The following is a 7,549-nucleotide window of genomic DNA, read 5'->3' as shown; positions in this document are numbered from 1 at the left end:
GAGGCTGCCTGGAGCTGGGCCGGGGAGAAGGCTCTGGAAACAGCACATAGGGGATTAAAGCCCTGCCCGTGGGCCTCACAGGCCGGAAGGGATGAGCTCATGAGAAAACAGCAGATCCATCTGAGTGGCCCAGCAGGGAGCCCACGCCTCCACCTGCCAGGGCTGAGGCCCACACATGTTCTGAGGCTGGCCAGCCCTACACCCCAGCCTCCCTGTTCTAACCCAGCCCTGCACCCCAGCCTCCCTGTTCTAACCTAGCCCTGTACCCCAGCCTCCCTGTTCTAACCCAGCCCTGCACCCCAGCCTCCCTGCTCCAGCCAAGCCCTGCACCCCAGCCTGTCTGCTCCAGCCCAATCCTGCACCCTAGAATCCTGCACTCCAGCCTCCCTGTTCTAACCCAGCCCTGCATCTCAGCCTTCCTGCTCCAGCCCAGCCTTGCATCCCAGCCTCGCTGCTCCATCCCAGCCTTGCACCCCAACCTCGCTGCTCCAACCTAGCCCTGCACCCCAGCCTCCCTGCTCCAGCCCCGCCCTGCACCCCAGCCTCCCTGCTCCAGCCCAATGCTGTTTGTTCTGTGACAGGGCCTGAGAGGAGCACGGACTTTCCCCGTTCTCTGCCTCCTGCAAGTTCGGTGAACAGGGACCATACAGCAGCCTCCGGTCCAGCCCAGGAGGCATTGCTGGCTCTGGGTGGGGCTCTGGGACCTCCAGCCGCTGCCCACCATCTCACTCTGTGCTCCTCCCACTCACACAGCGGAGTGCCCAACATGGAGCCACTGACTCTCCCAGAGATCCTCACACTCTGGAGCCAGGGCTGCTGTCATTAAGACCTAGGACTAAAATTTGGCAGCAATTAAAGGCGTGCTTGCTGCTGTCCACCCACAGCTGTCAGGCTCCGCCAGAGGCCGTGTGCCTCCTAGATGCGTCCACAGAGCTGCTCCTGGGAATCCTTCATTAACTCGAATTACGGAGTAAGTCTCAGCGCTTGACCCATGACCCCGCCTGCGTGCAGAGAAAACAGAGCATTCAGTCCTAATTAGGAGGCCTGGAAGGCGGGGTGGCCTTCCCTGCAGCAAGCTGGCCTCCACCACCCTAATTCCTGAGTGTGTCAGTTCAATTAGGAGGCGTCCCCAAAGCACACCCAGTTGTTTCTGGCAGCGATGTGTCCGGTTGGCGACGACGCTTCCTGTCTGCACAGCCGGGGTGTCGTTGGGTGGGTGCCCTTAACTAGGCCGTTGTCGGAGCTGATTGCAATTTGCTGAGTGAGGATGAGCACGAGAGCTGCGAGCGCAGACGACAGCGGCCGCCCTGGAAGGCGGTGATGGGGGGTGTTCCCGCAGAGGGCGAGGGCTGGAGGACTGAGAAGGACTCAGCACCACCTGCAGTGCTTGAGGCGATGCTCTCATTTCAGGGGGTGTCCAGTGCAATCAGGGGGGTGGGGAGATAGGAGCAAAGATATTCTGGGACAAAGGGTTTGGCTCAAGTTAAAGGAAATGCTACACTTAGGGTCCCCAAAAGTGAGAAGCCAATTTATGACCCAGCTGCGTCCCAACCTGGAGACTTAAGTGGCCGATTCTCTGTCGGGTGGCAGGTGTGGGGGTCCCTGCCTGTAGGAGGTCTGTGGGCTGATCCGGATCCTTTCCATGAGTGTCAGAGTGGGCGGTGTGTTCCCTTTGTCCTAGCTGGTCCCAGAGCCGGGAGCTGCAGGCCTGGAGTCATGGGTGGGCCAACTACAAGGGGCCTCCCTGCCTCGCTCCCATCCATTCCTCATCCTGGGCCCTGCCTGGGGCCTGGAGTCATGGGTGGGCTGACCATGAGGGCCCCCCCTGCCTCGCTCCCATTCATTCATTCTGCATCTTGGGCTCTGCCTGGGCTTTTGTACCCAAACAGCTGCATGTGCCATTTCCCTGTCCCTTCCCTGTGAGGGCAGTGTGGTGACATTGCTGGGCCAAGGAGCCTGAAACAGGACAGGAGCCTCCCAGAGACCTGGGCAGCTCAAGCCGAGCCTCCACCTGCCTCTGCCTCCTCTGGGATCTGTGAGCCTGGTTGGCATGAGGGCTTCATCCCCCATTCAGAGAACCCAGAAGGCCTCCTCAGCCACCTGCCCCTGAGTTCCCTGTCAGGGAGGACCCATGTTCCTGGGCGGTGCCCGGGGCTGACCCGACCATCCCTCCTGTCTCCAGCTGCCCTGCCCCGTGCCCTGTTGCCCATTCTCTGACCCTCAGCTTTTCCTCTCCAGCCCCTGGGGGAGGCACCCCTGCCCTGCCTTTGTGGGGGTCCCGAGCCCTGACTCATTCTTTCTGAGATTCCAGCGGCAGGCGGGACCCTTGTCCAACAGGCCCCCAGGGATCCTGTGTGTTCACCTGGATTCCTACCTGCCTGGGAAAAACTGGAAAGGAAACCGTTTATATACAAAACATAGTTTGGAGCAGAGCCTGTGGATGGAGCCCCCTGCACGGAGCGTGGGCCCCTGGGTGGATCCCCCCCTGCATGGAGCGTGGGCCCCTGGGTGGATCCCCCTGCACGGAGCGTGGGCCCCCGGGTGGATCCCCCTGCATGGAGCATGGGTCTGTAGATGGATCCCCTACACGGAGCGTGGGCCCCCAGGTGGATCACCCTGCATGGAGCGTGGGCCCCTGGGTGGATCCCCCCCTGCATGGAGCATGGGTCTGTGGATGGATCCCCTGTGCATGGAGCATGGGCCTGCGGGTGGGTCCCGCCTCGTCCTCCCGCTGTGGATGGCCTGGCTGGGTGTCCTCGTCCCACACCCCGCCCTCCTGGTGGGAGGAACTCCCTCCTGTCTCCTTGGCATGGCTGGGCTGAGTGGTGCTGCCTGACACTTGCCTTCCGTCCACAGGAGATGTTTGAGAAGGAGCCTGTGTCAAAGTGTAGGCCTCAGATGAAAATTTACCTTCTTATTACCTGTGCAAACAGGCCGGGCTCCACAAAGTCCTTGGCTGAGAACTGTGCCACTGACCGACTGAGCCCCTGATCACTCTGAGAGAGGCTCACGTGCACGGTGGACGTGGAAGGCTTTGATAGTGTTGGTGAAGCTCTCTCTGGTGAGCTGGGAGGCAGCCTTGCCATGCCCACCTCTGCTACCTTGCTGTGGATGGGTCACAGGTGACCCCACTCCACTCGGGAGGAGCTGGCCCCCCGGCCTGACATGACCACATCCTGGCCCCCCACCCTGTGCCTCAGTGGGTGGGTCAGGCACACCTTAGAGGCTGGACCTGGAGCCGCACTGTACTGTGGGGTCGGCTCCCACCATGCTGCAAAGGCAGGAGCAGACCCCTCCAGACGGTGCTTTCAGGCCCATGGCTCTGCGGCAGGGAAGCCCAGTGTCTCCCTGGGATGGGCCTGGGCCACCACTGCAACCATGTTTAACAACCGCAATGTCCCCTGTGCAGCCAAAGGGGGCGCCAGGGGTGGGCCCAGAGGTCTCAGGACAGGAGCAGGAGACAACAGGGGCTGGGGAGACCTCCCAGGGTGGGATGGGGTTGGGGGCCTTGCTGTCAGGCACACACCCATTCAGGATTGCTAGTCTCCCTCCAGGGGACTGACCCCTGATCACCACGCAGTGCTCCTTTTATCCCTGAGACGGGTCCTGGCTGGGATTGATCACGGCTCCTGTGTTTTCCATTAGTGTTAGCGTGGTGTATCAGTCTCCAACCCTTTCTTTTCATCTATGTGTGTCTTTATATTTGGAGGGAGCCTCTTGTGGATGACATAGAGTCAGGTTTTTTTTTTTTTTTTTTTTTTCGAGGAGTCTCTTTCACCCAGGCTGGAGTGCAGTGGTGCCATCTCAGCTCACTGCAACCTCCGCCTCCTTGGTTCAAACGATTCTTCTGCCTCAGCCTCCCGAGTAGCTGGGACTACAGGCGCCCGCCACCATGCCTGGCTAATTTTTTTTTTTTTGTATTTTTAATAGAGATGGGATTTCACCATATTGACCAGGCTGGTCTCAAGCTCCTGACCTCATGGTCCTCCCACCTCGGCCTCCCAAAATGCTGGGATTACAGGCGTGAGCCACCGCACCTGGCCCAGTCTCTCTCTTTTGATGGGTGCATGTCAACCCCTGACTTCTGAAGCGATCATCCACATACTGGATTCCTGTTGGACACATTGGTTACTGTTTGCTGTTCCTCGGTCTCTGTTTCTTTTGTCTTCCATTCTTTTTCTGCCTTCTCTGGTTTTGATTGAGAATTTTGTATGATTTCATTTTCTCTCCTCTCTTAGCAAATCAGTTACACTTCTTGTTTTCTTTCTACTTTTTTGTTGGTTGTCATAGAGTTTGCAATTTACATTTACAGCGAACAGAGGTTCAGTTTAAATAGCATGGTGCCACGTCACAGGCAGTGCAATTGCCTCATGGCAGAGTGTTCCAATCCCTTACAACTTTGGTGTCATTCATTTTACTTATCCATAAGTGATAATCTCCAAATATGTGGTTACTATTATCCACTTCTTCATTTATCCATTTATTTCTCCATTTATCCATTATTTCTCCTCCACTTTAAGAAGATAATTTAATTGGGTACAGAATTATAGGTTGTTGGTCTTATCCTTTCAACACTTTAAATGGATACAAACGGTTTATCGCTTGGGTTAGTAGTAAATGTGTAGCATCGGTGGCTCAGAAATGTCGCCCCAGAAGGCACTTCCTCTGGTGGGAACAGGATGGGAGGTGGGCTAACAGGGAGAGGGTCCCAAAGGTGGGAGCAGGGATGGAAAGTGGGCTAACAGGGAGAGGGTGCCCAAAGACCTCACAGCAGAAGGTTCCTGGAGTGTGAGGCCTGGTGCCCAGGCAGAGACTGTCCCAGGATGGCGCCGTCAGCCCGGGGTCAGGGTGGCCGTTTGGGGGCTGGTGGCAGCTTTGTGCTCCTGTCTGCAGACGCCGTCAGAGATGGATTGGGGATAATCTGTGGGGAGGTGCTGAGTGGGGGAGCTGCAACAACCGGCCCCACACCAGGTGGGTGTCATCAGAGGCAGCCGTGATAAATGGAGGAGTGAAAAATATATTTACAACTGGGCAGTGTCCGAGGCCATGAGGTTTATGTTCCTCTGGTCTTGGTGGTCTCCCACGTCCTTGAGGGCTCTGGAGGGAGCCTGGCCAGCTTCATCAGTTTTCTGTGCTGCGTCTTCCAGAAAAAGCCGGGGGCCGCTGAGCCCAGGCCACCAGCGGGAGCTGTGGACCCAGCCTGACCCCTGGACCGAGGTGCTTTCAGGGCACGAGGGGGATGTGGGAGCCTGTGGCTGCTGTCGCTTCTGCCCTCAGTTCATAAACGCACACTGTGCACATCCCCTGTGCTTGGCAAGGGGCCTGGATGGAAGGGCCAGTGAGGAGACGCCCGTCCTCCAGGCCCTGTGCCTCCTTCCAAAGGCCAGCAGCCCCGAGCATCACTGTGCCTCCCCACAAAGGTCAGCAGCCTGGCCCCAAGCATCACTGTGCCCTCCCTCCCAAAGGTCAGCACCCCGAGCAGGGCCCTGGGGAGAGGCCAGGGGAGTGGAGGATGGGAGGGAGAGTCAGAAGCGAGGGGCCCGGACTTGAGTAGGGTCTGGGTGGCACTTGAGGGTTTCTGCGAGGTGGACTCATGGGCGGGAGAGCGACACCCCCAGGCCCTGGGAAGCTTGAGGTGCCAGGAGTCCTCGGAAGGGGCGCTGCATCTGTAGGGGGCCTGGCTCTCGGTTGCGGCCCCCAGGCATGGGACCAGCTTGCTCTCAGGCCAAGGGGAGAGGGGGCAAAGCACCCACAAGGCCAGTGTCTGTTACCCTGTGTCCCTCACCCAACGTGGGACCTCCCAGAACCTTCCTCCAGTGGCACCAGTGACCAGGGGCAGCTTTGAGGTGGAGGGAGATGATTTGGAGCAACAGTGGGCAGTTTGCCTACAGCCACCTGGCTTGACACGCTTGACCGGGTCACCACAGATGTCCCTGAGCTCCACAGCATGTGGGTCCAATACAGACGTGGCAGGTTTATCTGTTGGGGAGTGGCCTGGCGGGCAGCTGTGGGGAGAAGGCCAGGACAGGGCACAGCAGAGGCCTCACCTGTCCGGCGGGGGCTCTGGGGCTGGGGCGGCTCCTCAGAGATTGCCCAAGTCCAGAGCTTGTGTCCTATGCAGCCGTCACGGGGTACAGGGCCCCTGGGTTACTAGCAGGTCCGTCAGCCACAGCCGCTGCTCCATCCAGTGCCTGTTGCATTTGAGAGGCCAGACTGGGGAACTGACTGGGGGAGGACTAGGCCCCTCTGCACCCCTCAGGATTTGTGTGGGGGCCGGCCTCTGCCGTCTACCTGGGGCGTAACAATGCATTCGATTCACTGTCTCTCTCTGTCACTGTCTCCATGTCTGTCTTTATCTCACTGTCTCTAGGTTTCTGTCTCTCCCACTGTCTCCCTCGCTCAGCTGGGTGGGAAAGGGACATTCTGGAAGGTTCCACGTGGTCTTCCCTACAGGTCAGGACAACTGGGCTATTCCAGTGATGTATTGGGGATCTGGGAAATGACCTCTGGGAGTTCCGTGAGCTCCGTCTCGAAGGTCCCCGTTCATTTCCCATTCCCTGCTCTGCTCTATGGGGGCGCGGTGGGGCTGCAGTTCCCTGATGCCAGCGTCTGCTCTGTCCCCAGCCCACCGTCCTGACCGTTTGGACAGACCTTTCCTCCCAGCGCCCCTTGGGAGGGCCAGGGGGACCCTTGCCCAAGGCCTCTGTGCGTTTCGGGTTCTTTCTTCCCCTCTCCTGTCTGGATTCTGCATCTGGAACCTGGCCCAGGGAGGAGGCTGCGTGGGATGCTGGTGTTGCTGGGCAGCTGCCTGTGGCCCCAGCCTCCGTCTTGACTGCCTTAGTGGGGTGGGTGGAGCTGCTGCCCACCTCTCCTGCCCCTGGGGCTTGGGTGCTACTGGCTTTCACTACCACCTCTGTGGGGCAGGCCCCTGTACACCACTCAGTCTGCTGCTCAGCCCCACAATGGCCCTGCCTTCCTCCTGACAGGCCCCCTTCTGCCATCCGGGGCCCGGCTCTGTGATGGCGCTTGGCTGCCAGCCCTGCCCACACCGCCCGGCCACCCCAGCTTCCAGGGAGGCTGCTGCCCACTCTTCACTGTGGCCAGTGCAGGATCTCCTGGGCCCCCGGGAGCAGGTCAGCCGGCAGTGTCCAGCCTTACACCACACCCACCAGCACGGCCACTTCTCAGGGCCTTTGGTCCCCAGCGTGGGCCGAGCTGGGCTCTCGCTCTCCTGGGCAGGCATCCGGGCAGCTCCTGCATCACTGGCATTGCTTATGGGCTGCACCTGTCTCCCTTGACAGCTCAGCCCTGTAGTACCATGGACGTCCCTTCCCTCTCTCAGCAGGTGCCTTCTGGAAGATTCCATGTGGTGCACTTCCAGGGACAGGCATGGTCAGGAGCAGCTGGGGGCAGGCCCTGGGGTGGGGAGGTGTTACCCGAAAGGTGGGGCCATGCATGGCCCCTAAGCCAGGGCCTCCAGCTCAGAAGGCTCAGAGCAGGGCCTCCACCACCGTCCCCATCCTTCCCCGCCCGGGTCTGGCTGTGGCCC

At 59.6% G+C, this 7,549-nt stretch overlaps 1 long non-coding RNA gene across 1 annotated transcript; it reads left to right on the top strand.

Moving 5' to 3' along the window:
* Positions 1 to 1,159: 1,159 nt before the first annotated feature.
* Positions 1,160 to 6,370, top strand: MIR3667HG (MIR3667 host gene). The gene is made up of 5 exons (XR_009211009.1): positions 1,160 to 1,212; positions 4,894 to 4,971; positions 5,148 to 5,293; positions 5,383 to 5,483; positions 5,881 to 6,370. It is a non-coding gene; the product is annotated as an MIR3667 host gene (long non-coding RNA).
* The last annotated feature ends 1,179 nt before the right edge of the window (positions 6,371 to 7,549 follow it).

This window comes from Hylobates moloch, unplaced genomic scaffold, assembly GCF_009828535.3.
Source record: "Hylobates moloch isolate HMO894 unplaced genomic scaffold, HMol_V3 SCAFFOLD_19, whole genome shotgun sequence".
NCBI lineage: Eukaryota > Metazoa > Chordata > Mammalia > Primates > Hylobatidae > Hylobates > Hylobates moloch.
The sequence above is the reverse complement of the archived record's forward strand: the minus strand, read 5'-3'. Positions and strand labels throughout refer to the sequence as shown.